Source organism: Macaca mulatta, chromosome 6, assembly GCF_049350105.2.
Source record: "Macaca mulatta isolate MMU2019108-1 chromosome 6, T2T-MMU8v2.0, whole genome shotgun sequence".
NCBI classification, from domain to species: Eukaryota; Metazoa; Chordata; class Mammalia; order Primates; family Cercopithecidae; genus Macaca; species Macaca mulatta.
Window position 1 is genome coordinate 64,147,286 of NC_133411.1, and position 20,265 is coordinate 64,167,550.

A 20,265-nucleotide genomic window follows, 5' to 3' on the forward strand; every position below is an offset into this window, starting at 1 on the left:
TCACTCTCAAATCTTTTGCTGGGCGGCTCTTCCAGTTTGACTATAGCACTAGAATGTTCTGCTGCATCAGCAATCACCCTGTCGGCATCTTCAGAGCTGTTTCCCTGTTGTGATTAAATGCACAGACTACGGAACCAGGCTGTGGCTTCTAAGCCTACCTCTGCCACCTATTGAGGGTGAATCACCTCCTAGGATTGTTGTGACGAATTACGTTACTAGAGTCAAAGCATTTAGAATAGTGAGCCCTCGGTGAATTTTAGCTACTATGGCTATTAATAATGTTTTCCTCTCTCCTGGAAAAAGAAACTTACCTGTGACTGCTTTCTGATATTGCTGCTCAGCTGCAAGTAAAAGACAACCAGCCGGGCACGGCAGCTCATGCCTTTAATCCCAGCACTTTGGGAAGCCGAGATGAGTGGATCACTTGAGGTCAGGAGTTCGAGACCAGCCTGACCAACATGGTGAAACCTTTTCTCTACTAAAAATACAAAAATTAGCCGGGCATGGTGGCACAGGCCTGTGATATCAGCTACTCGGGAGGCTGAGGCAGGAGAATCACTTGAACCCAGGAGGCAGAGGTTGCAGTGAGCTGAGATCATGCCACTGCACTCCAGCCTGGGTGACAGAGTGAGACTTTCTTTCAAAAAAAAAAAAAAAAAAAAAAAAAAGGACAACGTATGTGTCATTCACTTAAGGTAGCTGTGACAGATCTGGTAGGATAGTTGAATAGTCCTGTCTTTGGGCAGAGGGCAGCATTAGTGTTGACAATAGTTGAGTATTACTTAGCATTGTACTGGGCTAGAACTCAAGGGAGAATGAGAGTCCTTTGCTGCATCTCTTTTATAATAAAAGTTATCATCTTGTTATAATAATAATTTTAAAAAGCACCAAAAGTACTGCATTTCTAGGGACAGGAGGCATTCCTAACTTTGGTAGCATTATTCCAGCTGTGGAGAGAAAACTGCATTTTACATAGGAAGAAATAAAAATATTAGCAGCGGTTCTCATGGGAGAGTGATATTTTATTTTAGGTTTTTGGGGTTTCTTGGGCATTTCTAGAGACAGGAGGCATTCCTAACTTTGGTAGCATTATTCCAGCTGTGGAGAGAAAACTGCATTTTACATAGGAAGAAATAAAAATATTAGCAGTGGTTCTCATGGGAGAGTGATATTTTATTTTAGGTTTTTGGGGTTTCTTGGGTACTTTTTCATAATTTTCAAAATCTTTAATGAATATACTTTATCTTTACAATTTAAAAAGTTACAAAAAATAAAGTTATTGAAATTGGATAAATTGACATCCAAAGTTACATCCAGCTTTTCTATTATTTAATTATTTTCCTTATTATTTTTTTGAGACACAGTCTCGCTCTGTCACCCAGGTTGGAGTGCAGTGGTGGGATCATAGCTCACTGCAGCCTTGACCTCCTGGTCTCAAGTGATCCCCCTGTTCGGCCTCCCACAGTGCTGGGATTACAGGTGTGACCCGTTGCACACGGGCAGCTTTTCTATTCTGCCAACATTTCTTTTGATGATAGGACAGGTGTTTTTCCATCATTTTCTTTTGGTTACATTAATGTCCTTGCCAAATGTAGTGCTTGTCTTACTACACTTAATTTCAGGAGTAAAAAAATCACCAAACTTTACTTATCTTCTGATACTGTGGCTTAAATCTATTGGACAGACATTTGTGCCTTTGGTTGAGATATAGAAAAAATTGAACAAATACTAGGGAGAGCAGAGTTTAAGGTTAAGCTAAAACTGAAAAAAATAAATAAAATAGTACTCAATCCTATCCGAGGCAAACTGATGTCACTCATTTGGATTGCAGCTATACAAGGTCACCCTATTTGACATCATTCTTTTTTGGTAACATTTTGCTCAATCTCCTATTCCTTTCTAGAAAACACCAGATTTTTTATTCATCAGCCTGCAGAACTCTTTCAAGTATTAAGACTAACCAAAATTTTGGATTGAATAGTGGGTTCAGAAGACTTCTGAACCTTCAAGATCAAATGGGAAGCCAATGGAAGATTTTAAAGCAGTTGTCCTTTCCCATTGCATTTCATGTTTTTCCCCCTTTTACATAGAATTTAGAGCGTTGCTTTCAGAAAACATACCTGGGAATTAATGAATGATTCAGGAGTGCTCTTCTAGAGGACGGAGTTCATTCTTTGTTTATCCAAATCATTATTTAATGATAAACAGATGAGGGGAGAGAACTTAGCATTAGTCCGGGTGCCAGCCAAGGGATAATTACAGTTAGCATTTCTGTAGTGTAGACGCTGATCTAAGCACTTTACACATAATTAAATCATTTGATCCTTGCAACAGCCTTATGAGAGGGGGTTTTGTTTTGTTACCTTCATGTTACAGGGGAAGAAATTAAGATCCAGGGAGGTTAAGAAACTTGTTCAATGTCACGCAGTTCTCAGGTGGCCGAACTAGGATTTGAATTGTAGGCAGACTGCTCCACAGTCTGTGTTCTTATCTACTGCACTATTTTGCCTCACATTGATCACTAGAACTAGAAGGATGGGGTAGCATGGACTAGCGGATAGAGCCAGGCCCCTGCCACCCCCATGGCAGCATCACTGTCACCACTATCACCAGCAGCAGCCTTAAATACTGTTGTGGGTTGAACCATGGCCCTCCAAAAGATATGCCCATGCTCTAAACTCTGGGGCCTATGGATGTGACCTTCCTTATCTGGAAAACGAATCTTTACAGATATAATTAAATTAAGGACCTTGAGATGAGGAGACCATCCTGGATTAGACAGGTAGACCTGAAATCCAATGAGAAGTATCTTTCTAAAAGAAGGGCGGAGGGATATTTGAGGCAGAAAGAAGAACACGGAGAAGAGGAAGTGGCAATGTGGCCCTGGAAGCAGAGAAGGAAGTGATAAGGCCATAAGTAAAGAAATGGTGACAGCCACCAGGAGCTGGAGGAGGCAAAGGGTGCCCCTCAAAACCTCCCAGAGGCTGAATGGCCCTGCTGTGTTTCAAACTTCTGGCCTCCAGGACTGTGAGAGAAAATATTTGTTATTTTAAGCCACCTAGTTTGTGGTAATTTACTACTTCAGCCTCAGGAAACTAACACAGATACTATATATTGGTAGAGTATTTTTTGGTTTCTAAAATGCTTTGGCATGCATACCTGGCTTCATTTCTACCCCCTATGGTTTAGTCTGGGGACCCAGATCCACCATGAAATGGCTGTGGGACTTTGTGCAAGTCATCAACCTCTCTGGCCTCTATCTTTTCATCTGTAAAATGAGGCAGGTAATGATGCTTGCACTGTGTCCCCCACCAAAGTACTGTGAAGGTTCAATGGGAAGACATGCTCATGGACTTGCTATACTGACAAGTTGTATTTGATGCTGAGCTCTTTTCACCTATCCTTGGGTGATAGCTCCCTCACTGCCTGGAAGAGGATATGGGCACCATAAACACACCTGGAGGGAGTGTGGGCCTGCTTCTGCCACCTCCTTCACCAGCATGGTGCAAGGCTGAGGGTGAGGGCTGGGCGTGGAGAGCCCGAGGCCACTGGGAGGCAGGACAGGGAGGGAAGTTTAACAAGACTGTGCTTTGCCATGGGTTCAGTCATCTTATGAGCTGAGGCTTGGTGTCCCAAGGCTGACTTCTCAAGAAACATTTGGTCTAAGAGCAGAAAGGCGGAAAGGTCTGTTCCCTATTAGCCCTTGTTCTTTGCATGACCAGAAGCCAGGGACCACCCGTGAAGGTGTGAGTAGAAGTTCATTTTCCTGCTGACCTTTCAATCCAGAGCCTTTGGGTGATGATGGCTCTGAAAGGTGGTAATTAGTACTAATCGAGGTGATGGTTTTGTGAAGCTGACACCTATCCATTAGGAAATGGACTGAGGCCAAGGGACCAGCCACTCAACCGGGGGACAAAAAGCTAAAAAATCAATGCGTGGCCAAACTCTACACAATTAGTGTGCTCCTCCAACCATGCTTTAGTGCACAAAGAGAACCCTTGCAAGGATAGAAAATGGGAGCTCCAAGGTTGAATGCCACACTAAGCCTTGGAATAGAGACATAAACAATGACAAGGAAGAAGAGACACAGTGGGAGAGAGAAGAGGAATAGGGGGAGGGCAACTCGGTGTACTTTTATAAGGGACAGAATACACGCGGGCAGACGAGAATAGCACGCATTAAGCCAAGGGCACTCACTCATCTACATTCAGTATAAAGCGATTTCCTGATTTTTCATGAGTTATGCCACTTGCATTCTATCAAATTTGTTTCCTGTTCCTTTACTGCAGTGAGTCTCCACAGATACCCAGAATTCTGCTAAAATTTGGCATCATCAAGGAGCAAAACCTTCACTCAGGTTATTGCAATAACTTTGTAACTTCTCTTTTCCTTATGTCCCATCCAAACCATCCTCTACACTTAAGCACAAGTGATTTTTTAAAAAGACAAATCTGAAAGTGTAACTCCCCTGCCTAAACCTTCCACTGGCTTGCAATTGCTGTTGTACTTAAGATAACACCTCAAGTTCCTAGCATGGCCTGCCACGTGCTCTGGCTGTTGCCTACCTCCCCAGGCGCTCTGGGTGCCGCTCTCCGCATCACTCTCCACCCTCCTTTCCACCGTCTGTTCTGGCTCCGAGTCTTCAAATAAGTCATTCATTCATGTAAATACAGTGTAAGTATGTATGTATGTAGACATATATGGAAGCAGATAACCAAGTTAGATATCCCTTTGACCAGAAAGCTCTTTCCCCTAAAATGTGTATGCCTAAGTGCAATTTTTTGTGCTTCTGACACACACAGAGGCCTTCTCAGACTCTCTCCCTTTAATTATGTTCCCTTTACTAATTTTTCATAATTCTCATAACATGATTTTCACCTTAATAGCTCTTACTACAAATTATATGTGTGTGTATGATTCATGTGTATATGTATATATTCATATTAAAAGATCAACTACTATTAGCTTTTAAACTGATGTAAGAGTCTTTAGAAATAGGCAAACAGGTTAGAAACACTTTTCTTCCTTTTTTACTTCCTTCCTTTTCTTTTTTCCTTCTCTTTGCTTTGTTCTTTTCTCTTTTTTTTCAATACAGGTGTAAATATAGAAGGGAGGATCATATATATATGTATATATGGACATTTATAGATTCCTATATGTATATATGTACATGAATCATGGTTTGCCTTTTTACTCCTCCACTAAATTGTTAGCTCTAAGAAGTGCGACATGTATGCTTTGTTCTCTGCGGTAAATTCAGTGCCCCAACCGCAGATATTCTGGGATTTGACTGGTTAGGGGTGGGGTGGGGTCTGAGCACTCGCGCTTATTGAAAGTTCCTCAGGTGGTTCTCATGTACAGCCGAGTGGAGAGCTGTTTATCTAACCTAGCTCCATCATTTTAAGAAGGAAGGAGCTGAGGCCCCGAGAGGTCACCTGACTTGGTCAAGGTCTCTTGGAGCTAGCTATTAGCAGATTGAGACAAGGATCCAGTTCTTGTAGAGCCTGGTCTCTTTGCACACTATAATGTCCTTTCACTTAAGTTGGAGAAGCTTTGTCACTGAGTAGAGAAAGGTTTCTTTCAGATCTTTGCATTCTTGGAGGATGACTAACTCATGTTTGTTAGCTTGGGACTTTCCAGGTTTCAGCACTTTAGGTCTTGTGGGTCTCAGGTAAAGGAAACAAAACTATGCCGCTCCAAAATATACTTCTTTGGCATATTTTGATATGACTGTTCACCGGAACTGCAAACCACAGGAAAAGCTTTGAAAAGCTTTTGGGGATGGAGGGGCGGGGAGAGATTTGCATCTGTAGAGGAAATCTACATTAGTGAAATGAAGTTAACAGCAGATGCAAACAGGGTTTTCTGAGGCCTCCCTTATCCAGATCTAGGAAAGATTAAATCACAGGAAAGAAGGACTAAAATTCTGACACTTTAAATGGTCTGACAGATAAAGCTTTACCACATAAGAACAGGATACTGTCTGTTCTTTCTGAGGGCTGCTACCCATGGGGCTCTATCTGCCTAACGAGATAGCCTTTGCTTACCATGCCTTTTCTCCCTCTTCCTCCAGTAACTTGGCTTGCCATGCCCCCAAACCTCTATTCCTTGCTGTATGGCCTATAACCTTCAGCCATCTGGCTCTCCATTGAGTCTCATACTTTGTGTGTGGCTTCTGTGTCCATATGCACATCAATAAAATTTGTATACTTTTTTCTTCCTGTTAATCCGCCTATTGTTTGTTTTATAGACTCAAATTATTGAAACTTCAGAAGCAAGAGGGAAAGAAATTCTCTTCATCCCTACACAGGCAAGCTGAGATGGTTGGCATCACTGTTTGCACAATCACTGAGTCCAAGTTAGGAAAGAGAAGCAATGCCATGCAGTGATTGAAACCCAAATTCTGAAGCTGGACTCATCTAGGCTTGAACCTGACTTGTCAATTAGATGATTACCTTAGGCAAACTTCAGTTTCTTTATCTGTAAGAAGGGAGAAATAATGTTATATGCTTCAAACAGTTGTGAAGATGAAATTAGCTAATATTTATAAAGCACTTAGCACAAAGCCTTGTTCATAGTAAAAGATCAATTATGGTTAGCTTTTAAACTGATGTAAGAGTCTTTAGAAATAGGTAAAAGGACAGATACATTTCTTCCTTTTCTCCTTCCTTCCTTTTTTTCTTTCCTTCTCTGTTCTTTTTTCTTTTAAAGTACAGGTGTAAATATGAAAGGGAGATGTGTTTCTGAAGGTCTAGCAATTACTAGAGCACTAAAATACCTCTTTTTTTTTTTTTTTTTTTTTAACCAGCCCTCATTACTGCCTGTCAGCTCTAAATGCCACCCAGACATTTCTAGGTAGTGCAATTTTGTCCTGCCAAGTGAAAGCATTTCACGGCGCTCAATCATTAGGCAGCTATTTAAAACAACTTTCTTTCAGAGCTTCTCCTTCCCTTGGGCATTCATGCTGAAGACTCTGTCAAAGTGCCTATTTCCTGGAATCTGGCTTTAGCAGACTTCCCAGAGGTTGGTACACCAGACTAATCATTTTTCTAAGGCGGCACTCGAGTCCTCAGGATACCAGTTGAATCTGATCCACATGGTAGCTCTGGGAACACAAAATGCTAATGATGTGGAACTTAGGGCACTGATATTTATTCTTTTGTTGTTTGCTTATTTATTTATTATCTGTGCAGGCCAACCTAAAGATAAATTTGGGACCAGCCTCAAACGAGGTAATTGGAGTGTTCATTCAGTAGTCTCAGCTTGCTTGCACTGGCCATCTTTATGTCTTTCGTGAGTCCATATTAGAAATGATGGTGTCTTTGTAGAAGGATGAACTAAGCAGAAATGTAGAAAAATCAGACGTTTTGAGATTCAGCTTTGAAGATAACCTCCTCCAATTCCTGAGAGTATTGCTCATTTAATACTTGGTTACACTGTAACATTTTGCAATCCACCAGGAAATCACTCTAACAGTAACTGCTCATCAAACAGTGACAAGAGGATTTGGGGAAGGCAAACAGCTGCAGATTCAGATGTGGGAGGGAGGTGGGCAGGTGATGGGGGAATGAATCTTGGGTGTCCACGTGCCAGGGAGAGGCTCATCCAGGAACGACACTCCAGGGTGACTGACAGTCAGTGGAACTTGCCATTCTAATCAGCAATAAAAAGGAATGAGCTGTTGCCATACACACAACAGGGATGGACATTAAGATAAATGTGGTGAGAGAAAGAAGCCAGACCAAGAAAAAAAAAAAGCACCTACTGCCTTTCATTTATATACAATTTTAGAAAATGGAAACTATTCCACTGTGACAGAAAGCAGATTAGTAATTGTCTGTGACTGCACTACCACCATTCAACCTGTTTCTTAGGTCAGTAACTGGGCATCACCTTGAATCGTCCTTCTTGCTCTCACTCCCGGCCCCCATGACTCAGTGGACAAGCCCTAAAGAGTCTACCTTTTAAATTTTGTTGGTAATCACCCTTTTCTCACTATTGTCATGGTCACTTTCTTAGGTCAAATCTTTTTACAGCTTCTCTATTTGTTATTCGTAGTAGTCTCTAACTGGTTCCCTTCCCTCTATTTCCTACCTATTCTAATTTATCCTTCATTCTGTTTTAAGAATAACCATAAAATGTTTTCCATCTTTAAATATAAAAAAATTATAAAATATTTTAAAAATCATTTAAAATGTGCATAGAATTACAAACACCTCAGTGCCTATAACCCAGGATTAAGAACTGTTCACATTTTGGAATTTCTCTTTTGTATATTATTATAAAAGGAACTTCTCTTTTAATGGAACCATCTTTGCTCTACTTCCCATCTTCTACGCCACAGGTGCTCCTCAGTTTCCAATACTGTCATGTATTTGTATATATCTATTCAGCTCAAGTTGTGTACTTTTACTAAATATATGTATTCCTGTTTAAAAATTAAATAAGTGGTATAATATTGTATATGTCATTCTGCAACTTGCTTTATGACAAGTGTTGATAACTATGTGTGCTGATATCGATGAAGATGAAACTGACTCTATACTGCTATATAATATTCTCTTACTACATTATACGTTATGCATTATCTTGTGGGTGGGGCATTTATGCTGTTTCTAGTTTTTTGCTGTTAATAGAATTTTAGAAATAAATATCCTTGTGTATGTCCTTGTAGTGAGCTGAATGATGTCCTCAAAGATATGTTCATGTCCTAATGCCTAAAATCTGTGAATATCACCTTATATGGCAAAATATGTTATTAAGTTAAACATCTTAAGATGAGGAGCTTATTCTGAATTATCTGGGTGGGTTCTAAATACAATCACATGTGAGAAAGAGAGGAAGAGGGAGGTTCAATATCACACATGCAGAGGAGAAGGCAGTGTGAACATGGAGCAGAGATGCAGCCATAAGCCAAGGAAAGCCGATAGACACCAGAAGTGGAAGAGACACGGAATGCATTCTCCCACAGGGCCTTTGGAGGGAGCTCAACCCTGCTTCACCTGCATTTCAGGCATCTGGCCTCCCGAGCTGTGAGAGAATATTGTTTTAAGTCAAACAAACTTGTGGTAATTTGTTATGGCAGCCACAGGAGCTAATACAGTCCTGTATTACATTGTACAGTAATTTTCCATGGATTTAAACTTACGAGTCACAGGGCACGTGCAATTTCCACTTTATTTAGATATTTAGTGAGTGTGCTATTTGCAATTGCAAAACTATGGAACCAGCCTAAATGCCCATCAATTAACAAGTGGATAAAGAAAATGTGGTAGATATATACCGTGGAATACCACTCAGCCATAAAGAGGAACAAAATAATGGCATTCACAGCAACCTGGATGGAATTGGAGACTACTATTCTAGGTGAAGTAACTCAGAAATGGTAAACCAAACATCAAATGTTCTCACTCATAAGTGGGAGCTAAGTTATGAAAATTCTAAGGCATAGGAATGATACATTGGACTTTAGGGACTTGAGGGAAAGAGTGGGAGGGGGATGAGAGATAAAAGACTACACATTGGGGACAGTGTACACTGCTCGGGCGATGGGTGCACAAAAATCTCAGAAATCACAGTTGAAGAACTTACTTATGTAACTAAACATGACCTGCTTCCTAAAAACACATTGAAATAAAAAATAAATTTAAAAAATAAAATGAGCTAAAAAGAGTGCAAAATAAATTTTAAAAAGATATTTAGCAAGCGTGCTAATATTTTATTTTATTTTTCAAGACATGGTCTCACTCTGTCACCCAGGCTGGAGTGCAGTGGCATGATCATGGGTTCCTGCAAACTTGACCTACTGAGCTCAATGATCCTCCCACCTCAGCGTCCCGAGTGGCTGGGACCACAGGTGCACACAACCACACCTGGCTAATTTTTGTATTTTTTGTAGAGATGGGGGTCTTACCACATTGCCCAGGCTGGTCTCAAACTCCTGAATTCAAGCAATCATCTCACTTCAGCCTCTCCAAGTGTTGGGATTAAAGATGTGAGTCACCACTCCCAGCCACGAGTGTGTTAATTTACACTCACCAAAGCAGAGTGTGCTCCTTTCCATTTCCCACATCTTGGCCAATTGTTGATACTGTTGGACTTTAAAGTCTTTGCCAATCCAAAGTGTGTAAAGTAGTATTTCATTATTATTTTACTTGCATTTCCCTGATTACACGTGAAGCTGATAATATTTTTGTATGATTCTTGGTCATGTAGATTTCCACTTCAGTGAGTTTCCTGTTCATAGTCTCCACTCATTTTTTTGTTTTGTTTTGTTTATGTTTTTCTTATTACTTCGGTGGTCCTTTACATTTGCAAATACTAATCCTCAGTCTGTCACTTATGGTTCAAATATTTTCTGTAAGTCTGTAGGTTGTCTTTTAACAATGACATCATTTGAGGTAGAGAAACTTTACATTTTAATTAAATTTTTATCAAAAATTTCAATTAAAGTTTTATCAAAATTTTAAAGATTTACCAAACTTGTTCTTCATAAGTCATACTTTTTTTTGTCTTGTCTAAGAAATCATTCCCTACCTTCAATTCATGAAGATTTTCCTAGTAAATGTATACACTGTCTTAAAGTCCTATTTTTCACATTTGATCTTTAATTTATTCAGAACTTTGTATTAGTCTGTTCTTGGATAGCTATAAAGAACTATCTGAGACTGGATAATTCATAAAGAAAAGAGGTTTAATTGGGGCATGGTTCTGCAGGCTGTACAGGAAACACGGCTGAGGAGGCCTCAGAAAACTCACAGTTATGGCAGAAGGCAAAGGGGAAGGAGGCACATCTTACATGGCTGGAGCAGGAGAAAGAGAAGACAAAGGGGTAGTGTTACACACTTTTAAACAACCAGGTATCATGAGAACTCACTATCATGAGAACAGTAAGGAGGAAATCTGCCACCAAAATACAATTACCTCCCAGCAGGCCCCTCCCCAAGACTGGGGATTACAATTTGACATGGGATTTGGATGGGGCCAAAAATCCAAACCATATTATTCTACCCTGGCCCCTCCCAAATCTCATGTCCTTCTCACATTGCAAAATACAATAATCCCTTCTCAACAGTCCCCCAGGTCTTAACTCATTTCAGCATTAACTCAGAAGTCCATCTGAGGTTGGCCATGGTGGCTAATGCCTGTAATCCCAGCACTTTGGGAGGCTGATGTGGATGGATCACCTAAGGTCAGGAGTTCGAGACCACCCTGGCCAACATGGCAAAGCCTCATCTCTACTAAAAATACAAAAATTAGTCAGGCGTGATGGCAGGCACCTGTAATTCCAGCTACTCAGGAGACTGAGGCAGGGAGAATTGCTTGAACCCAGGAGGTGGAGGTTGCAGTGAGCTATCATGCCACTGCACTCCAGCCTAGGCGACAGAGTGAGACTCCTTCTCAAAAGAAAACCGAAAAAGCAAAAATGAAAACAAAGCCTCATAAAACAAAGTCTCATCTGAGACAAGGCAAGTCCCTTCTGCCTATGAGCCTGTAAAATAAAAAACAAGCTAGTTACTTCCAAGATGCAATAGGGGTATAGGAATAAGGTAAACCCTTCCATCCCAAAAGGGAGAAATTGGCCAAAAGAAAGGGGCTGAAACCCAGCAGGGCAGTCATTAAATCTTAAAGCCCCAGATCAATCTCCTTTGACTCTATGTCTCACATCCAGGCCATGCTGATGCAAGGGGTGGGCTCCCAAAGCCTTGGGCAGCTCTGCCTCTGTGGCTCTGCAGGGCTCAGCCCCCACAGCTGCTCTCAAAGGTTGATGTTGGGTGCCTGTGGCTTTTCCAGATGTACAGCACAAGCTATCAGTGGATCTACCATTCTAGAGTCTGGAGAACAGTGGCCCTCTTCTCACAGCTCCAGTGGGCAGTGCCCCAGCAGGGACTCTGTGTGTGGGTTCCAACCCCACATTTTCCCTCTGCACTGGCCTAGCAGAGGTTCTCCTTGAGGGCCCCACCTCTGTAGCAGATGTCTGCCTGAACATCCAGGCTTTCCCACAGAACTCTAAAGCAGCGGCACAATGCTGCCAGGTTCTTTGCTAACACATAACAAAAGTGACCTTTGCTCCATTTCTTCCTCATCTCCATCTGAGACTTTCTCAGCCTGGCCATCTCTGTCCATCAGCATTTTGGTAAAAACCATTTAGCAAGTCTCTAGGAAGTTCCAAACTTTCCTTCATCTCCCTGTCTTCTTCTGAGCCCCCTAGACTGTTCTAACCTCTCTGCATGTTACCCAGTTCCAAAGCTGCTTCCACATTTTCAGGTATCTTTATAGCAATGCCCCACTCCTAGGTACCAATTTTCTGTATTTGTTTGTTCTTGCATTGCTATAAAGAAGCACCTCAGACTGGGTAATTTATAAAGAAAAGAGGTTTCGTTGGCTCATGGTTCTGCAGGCTGTACAGGAAGTATAGCTGGGGAGGCCTCAGGAAACTTGCAATCATGGCAGAAGGTGAAGGGGAAGCAGGCACATCTTACATGGCTGGAACAGGAGGAAGAGGAGAGAAAGGTGCTACACACTTTTAAACAACCAGATCTCATGAGAACTCACTCACTATCAGGAGAACGGCAAGAGGGAAATCCATCCCATGACCCAGTCACCTCATACCTGGCCCCTCCTTCAAGATTAGGGATTACAATTTGAGATGAGATTTGCACAGGGACCGAATCCAAACCATATAAAACTTATTTTTTAGAATATTATGAAGTAGGAACATAACTTCATCTTTTTTCTATATGACAGTCACTTGTACCGTTTTCACACTGGTTTGTAATGCCACCTGGATCACATACAAATCACACAACTTGTGCCTTCTGCATCTCTATTTAGTTTTGCAATCTACTGATCCATATGCCTGTGTCAATGCCAGACTGTCTCAGTGATTTAGATTTATATGTCAGGACTAGTCTCCTTCTTAGTGTTCTCTTTTTTGAATGTTGCTTTGTCTATTCTTGAATCTTTAAACTTCCAAATGAATTTTAGAATTGTTTAGTTTTATTATATATTATCTTGCTTCTTTCATCAGAATTGCATTGAATTTACAGGTTAATTTTTGGAAAATTTACAGGTTTACAGCCCTGAGCCTTATCATTGTTTAGTAAGGCAGATTAAAATCAAAGTATGTCTGTAGTTATTACATTGTGCATAGCACAAAAACTTTGAGTAAAATTCTTCCAGTATTCCATAACTATTATCTAATTCAGTAAAGACATCATTCCCTAAGAAATGCCTACAACACATCTTCACAGTTTCACTTAGTTGACATAATAAAAATATCAACCACCATTCTTATCAGAACTATACTTATTCATCATTGGTTGGCTACAGAAGCAAAAATTCAGCAAAAAAAGCAATGAAAGTATTCTGTGAACATCATTTGGCTTTATCCAATTTATAATAAAGAGCTTTATGTGTCTTATTATTATTTATAAATTATGTGATACATAACCTTTATATCAGAGCATATAATATGCTTTTGTGTAAATACTTTTAATATTTAACAATATATTGATAGTCTTCCCTCACCTCCCGCCAGAAAGCTGTTTGTTAAATATTTACCAGCACATCACTGGTTCTAGCCCTCACCATTTTCTACATATCCTTGCAGAAGGCTACTCTGCTCCCAGGACAAAAGTGCCAAAGGGTGCCCCTCAGGTACAGATTATCTTAGAGGCCTCATGAAAAGTGCCCTGTTATGGTTGTTAAACATTTACCAGCACACCAATGGTTCTATCCCACTCCCCAAGGTAGCAGCTCTCAATCAATGACAGAAGGAGTTGATATATAAATACCCCAGTTCCCTGACCCTCAGGTGGGTTGAGATAACTCTGATGTATATTTTACACTGTTTCCCAGAGCTTCCCTAAGAGATTAAGCTCCAGTCACCCCACATGGGAGCTGGCCTGATAACGCACCCTTTATTGTCTTCTCTTTCATCTTACTTCTCCTTTTCCCACTGATGTCTTCTCCCAAATCAACCTGCGCTTGAATTCTTATCTGCTCAAGCCCACTGGATCTGTAATTCTTATACCCTTTCAATTTGATCAAAGGTATCAAAAAAGGCTAGAAAGTAGAGATTGGATTTTGTGAAGAGAGCAACTTGGAGAGAGCTTTTTCTATGCTCTAAGCTCCACTTGCCCAATAAGGGAGAGGAGAGGAGAGAGAGAGAGAGACAGAGAGCTTGTGTGCAATTTTTCTCAACTCAAGGGTATGAGAATATGTATTAGTTTCCTAGGGCTGTCGTAACTAGATACTCCAAGTTGGAAGCCTTAAAACAGCAGAGATTTATTCTCTCACATTTCTGGATTCTACAAATCTGAAATGAAAGTGCTAGCAGGGTTAGTTCCTTCTGAGAGCTCTGAAGAAGAATCTGTTCCATGTCTGTTTCCCAGCTTCTGGTGATGGATGGCAGTCCTTGGTATTCCTTGGCTTGGAGATGAATCATTCCAATTTCCTTCCTTTGTCTTTGTTTCTCTCCTTCTCCTCTTCCTTCCTCTTCCTCTTCCTCTCCTTCTTTTTCCTCTTCTTCTCCTCCTTCTCCTTCTCCTCCTCTCCCTCCCCATCCTCCCTCCCTCTCTCCTCCTCCTCCTCCTCCTCCTCCTCCTCCTTCTTCTTCTTCTTCTTCTTCTTCTTCTTCTTCTTCTTCTTCTTCTTCTTCTTCTTCTTCTTCTTCTTCTTCTTCTTCTTTTTCCTCTTCTTCTCCTCCTCCTCCTCCTTCTTCTTCTTCCTTTTTTCTTCTTCTCCTCCTCCTTCTTCTGCTTCTCTTCCTCTTCTTCTCCTTCTCCTTCTTTTCTTCTTCTTCTTCCTCCTCCTCCTCCTCCTTTTCTTCTTCTTTTTCTGCTTCTTCTTCTGTTCTTCTTCATCATCATCTTCTTCTCCTTCTCCTTCTTCCTCCACACTCATTGGAAAAACAGCCCACCATACTTTACTATGACATCATCTTAAGTAATTGCATCTGCAATAATCCTACTTCTAAATAAGGTCACATTCTGAGGTACTGGGATTAGGACTTTAGCATATCTTTTGGGGGGACATGATTCAACTGACAATAGGATGTTTTTCATGAGCTCTCTCAGATACTCTATATCCCAGGGGTGATGCCTCCCTCACACCCAGAGAAAACTAACTAGTGGTGTTAGGGCAGTGGTAGTGACGACAGGTTGGACCTGCACTCACAGAGTAGGAACAAAGGTTGTATGTATATGTACCATGGACTAGCCAGTGGGCTCTGGCTCAGGTTCTGTCCAATAAGATCACCTACATGGCTGGAGGGACCCTGGCAAGTAGCTCAAGGTAAACACTGAATTTCTGAGGACTGATGAAGGATTTGTAAATGATGATAAGAATAGACTTACATCTGTCTGAATTAAGAAAACATAGTGAGGAATCCCCAGGAACATAAACATCCAGAGAACCCATGAAAATGCCCCATAAGACAGAGTCAGCATTAACTATATGCTGAAAAGCAAATGTATAATGCTACCTGGCAATGTTAGAAATGGTTTATCCTTTTATTTCTCTCTCCCATATCTTTTTACATCCTGGTTGGTCCAGAAACAGTAACTAATAAATGGGGGAGAAGGAGGGATGCAGAGAAAGTTGAAGTCAATCACACCCATGTTGCCAGAGGCAGGCGGCTATTAACCAGGCCTTAGCATGATAAGCGCAGAGAAGTTCCACCTTTCAATGAATTTTAAAGTCTTTGAAAGTAGCTTGGACTAGACTTTTTAATTTCCTAATAGGGATTATGATTGGAAACTTAGAGGGCTTTAAGATCGTCCTTTGACTAGAAATGAGTAGGCAATGAAATCATGATTTCAGATTTACGTGTTTCATGAGCGGGAGAAAAGTACCACACTAAATAAATTCGGAAGGGTCATTTGTAGGGAAAAATAAAGTTGTCTATGATTACTTCCCTTAAGTCATGCAATCAACCTGTTACATGTTATCCTCATCTCCCTCCACTCCTTAAAGTCCTCTTCATTCAGTCATACTGAGTTTCTTACATTTCCTCAAACCAACCCCACTGTTTGGTTACTCCATGCTTTTGCACATACTGATCTCGCTGCCTGTAGCATCCTCCTTGTTTCTTCCTCTTCTAGTTGACTAATTCCTATATTATCTATATAATCTTTCAATACATTGTCTCTTCAATGTCACCTTCTCTGGGAACCATTCTTTTAACCTCCTTCCCACCCATATTTAGATGCATACTCCTACATAACAAATCTTGTCATACAATTGTTGATTTCACAAGTGCCCCCACTGTTCTGTGATATCCTTGAGAGCCTGAAATAGGTCTTATGATGTTCTTGGTGCTTAGCACAATGTCTACAACATAGTAGGCATTCAGTAAATAACTACCAATGGTGATGGTGGGGGTTTGTAGGGAACAGATTAGGAGCCAATTCTCAGGATTCTCCTGGGAAAGCCCTACATTTCTGGAGCAGAATAAGAGACGTCTGGAAGGTGTGAAGCAGCCTGTGAGTCAGAAGAAACATCCCTGGGCTTGAGAGAACAGCAGAAGTTGGAGCTACTCATAGACCATGTGGACATGGCACACTCAGGAGTGCCATCTTTGAATCCTGCAGGACTATAGGGAGCTCAGAGATGACCATCACTTTTTTTTGAGGTTCTCTGGAAGTTAGGTGGCAGGTGGGAAGAGCTAGTGCTTTGTAGCCATTGTCAAAATTTTTATTGACTTGAACCTGAGTGCATATGAGATGGAATGATGGAAAGCCAAACGGATGAAGAAAATTTAAATAAATGTGTCAGGCACCATGCTTAGCACATTACTTGACTTAGAGAGGAAAGAACTCTAAGAGTCCTAAAGAAACAATAAGCTTCTCAATAGAAATTTAACATAAAGAAATCTAACCTAGAACATGAGAAAGCAGAAAAAGAAAAATGTGAAAATGTACATGCACACACACACAGTTGGTATCAGCATTTCATCACTGTCTGTCACGAGTAAGTGTTGCTTTCTTGACTCTGTTCCTCTGTGAATGACTCTCTTCATAATGTTTATAATAAAATGTAGCAATAATAAAATATAATGAAAGATAAATGGGGTATTTTTAAAAGTAATGGTACAAAAGAGCATTTATGCTGCATGGCGGGCCATTTTTCATGTTAAAAGGGGCCAAATTTATCCACATAAAACATGATCTTGTTCACTGCTTTTTCTGTGGAGTAAAAGCCATTTAAAATATATTTTCTTCCCTTAACTCTTTCAGACTTCACCTCTTGTCTTTGTTGGACACTGGATGTTACTGATCAGCTAACTGTTGGTCTTACTGGAAGGTAAACCACTTCCCCCTGGGGAGATCCTACCTCCTGGGAAGCTCACTGTGCTGTATTTTTTAAGGAAAAATCTCGGAGTCTTCATTTTGGGCCTTGGCACGAAACAGAGAATAGTGTATTTGGGATCTGAAAGACCAAAAGCAGAGACCCTTAAGGGAGATTCTGTTTCTATGGTAATGGAATAGAAAGAGTCACAGAGCTGGACCTTAGTGTTCTTTTCTGGGCCTTCCTTTCTTAGATTGATGACCGGTGAGGAGGAATTATTATTTGTTTCCACACCACCAATTTCTCCCATTTCTACTCCCCCTTCTCCAGCTGACTACTGGAACCTGAGCCATTTATTAGGTTGGGTTTTTTTGTTTTTTTGTGTTTTTTTTGCTTATATTGAGAGTGGAGGAAGTTAGAACATACTTGCTACATACATAAGCTTTATAACAAACCTCATAATCATCACCAATTTCATCTTCATAAAAATGGAAACATTCTAATAGTCTCTCTCATTGAACATTTGCTGTGTCCCAGTGCTGTCAGAAGAATTTTATACACATCTCATTTAATACTCACAACTTTGTGAAATAGGTAACTACCTTCCTTCCTTTTTTCCTTCCTTTTCTCCTTCCTTCCTTCCCTCCTTCCCACCTTCCCTCCCTCCCTCCCTCTCTCCCTCCTTCCTTATTTTCTTTCTTTCCTTTCCTTTCTTTTCCCTTACTTTCCCTTCCTTTCTTTTCCCTTCCTTTCCCTTCCCTTTCCCTTCCCCTTCCCTTCCCTTTCCCTTCCCCTTCTTTCCTTCCTTCCTTCTTTCTTTCTTTCTTTCTTTCTTTCTTTCTTTCTTTCTTTCTTTCTTTCTTTCTTTCTTTCTTTCTTCTTTCTTTCTTTCTTTTTTTTCTTTCTTTCTTCTTTCTTTCTTCAGCTTCTATATCAAGAATGGGTGACATTGTTTTCATTTTGCACACAAGGAAGCTGAGATATAGAATGCCTGCATGACTTGCCCAAGGTCTCAGAGTGCAGAAGAGGCAAGGTGAGTACCAAAGCCCATGTTCTTCACCTCTGTGCTTACATTCACACTCAGCACCAGGCACTTTTCATTGTTGATTGCTTTGTACTTTGAGAACTTTTTGAGAACTTTTAATGGTAGCATTTTTAACCCCAGACCTAATTTCTTGGCCACCCAGAAGCAAATAAGTGTCCAAAAACTGATTTAAGGTTGTTCTAAGCAAAGTATAATTATGATGGTAAATCTGTTTTTTTTTTTTTTTTAGTAAGCCATTCTTAAAAAACGAGACATTCTTGCCCTACCTACAGGTAACTTGTGGAGAGCTGATTCTTTGTAATTTTAATTCTACAGTTTCTGTTCCTCAGAGTTGCTTTTTAGAAAAGTCTTCATTTGGAAGCACTAAATTTAAGGGGAAAAAGTCAATGTGCTTTTAAAGGTAGATTGTCCAGATTGATTTAAATTTTATTCTAGTTCTATTTTTGAACATCATTTAGTAACAAAATATTAGTTGTATCCTTGATAACAGAGAAAACATTATAAGCCCTATACTGCCTGAAATAGGTATCACTGATAAAAAGTCAATTTGAGCCCATTTACCAAAACATAAAAAAGTATGTATTTAACAAAAGTGTACAATACTTGTATACTGAAAACAATAAAATATTGTTGAGTCAAAATAAAAAAGACCTAAATCAAAAGAGGGATATATTATATTTATGGATTAGAAGATTCAATATTGTAAATATGCCAATTAGTCCATAACAGAGGTCAAAAACCTATGGCCCATGGACCAAATACAGCCCACTGCCTGCTTTTCTAAATAAAGTTTTATTGGAACACAGCCATACCCTAAACCATGATCTTGTTCACTGCTTTTTCTGTGGAGTGAAAGCTATTTAAAATGTATTTCCTTCCCTTAACTTACATATTACCTATGGCTGCTTGTGCTCTCAAAATCTAAAATATTTATGATCTGACTCAAATGAAAAAGTTTGTGAATTTCAAATCTATGCATTAACATAGTCTCAGTCAAAATTATCATGACTTTTTTTGTGTGTAGAAACTGACAAGTCAATTCTAAATTTGCACAGAAATGCAAAGAACCTAGAATAGTTGACAGTCTTGAAAAAGAACAATCTTAGAGAACTAATACCGCCATTTTTAAAGTTAAGCTGGGCTGCTTAGGGTCCTGTCATCCAGTGGTGTTTTTCTAAGCTTTGTTTCTCCTCCTTCATGTTCCTAATCTTTGAGAAAGTCCCAGTTCAGAAGACTCATTTCCTTCCTCAGTTTGTACAAGGTGAGGAGACAGATCATCACTGCACAGTTCCTGCGATATAATTCAGTTCTGATGAAGGGCTGCAGGCAGGTGAAGGTGAAAGAGAGCAACTTGCCTCACTAAAACTCGGTGCCCTCTAAGGAAGCTTGGTACATATGAATGCTCTGGGCAAAGCCTTTTGTAGGATGATTTGTGGGTCAGGCAGGTCCCTGACTAGAGTGTCCCTCTCCCATTGAGGTTCCTCCACTTTGACCTTCTCTGCTACAACCATTTATGACCCCGTTGCTTCTGCTTTCCCTCTAGGGCTCAAGTGTGGGCAAAATCAAAACCCCCTTCTTTTCCTTGTTCCTATTACCTCCTGTATCACCCAAGATCCTCTACCCAGTTAAGTCCTCTGGCCTCAAAACCAAGTAGTTAATTGATGAACTTTCTTACTTCGTATTTCAGAAGAGGCAAAAGGGCCTCTTCTGAAAGCAATGGAATACAAAAGCCAGCATAATCAAGGAGAATATAAAACCCTGATTGCCTGATTTATAAAACCCAGCTTTTTGATCTGATTTTGCCAAAATTATTAACAAGATATTCAATTTCTGTTTGACCCGTATTTTTTCTCTGATCTGAGTCATCTCCAGGTGGTTTCCTAATACTTGGAAACTGATGTAGCTCTTCCTGACATTTCTCAGTATTT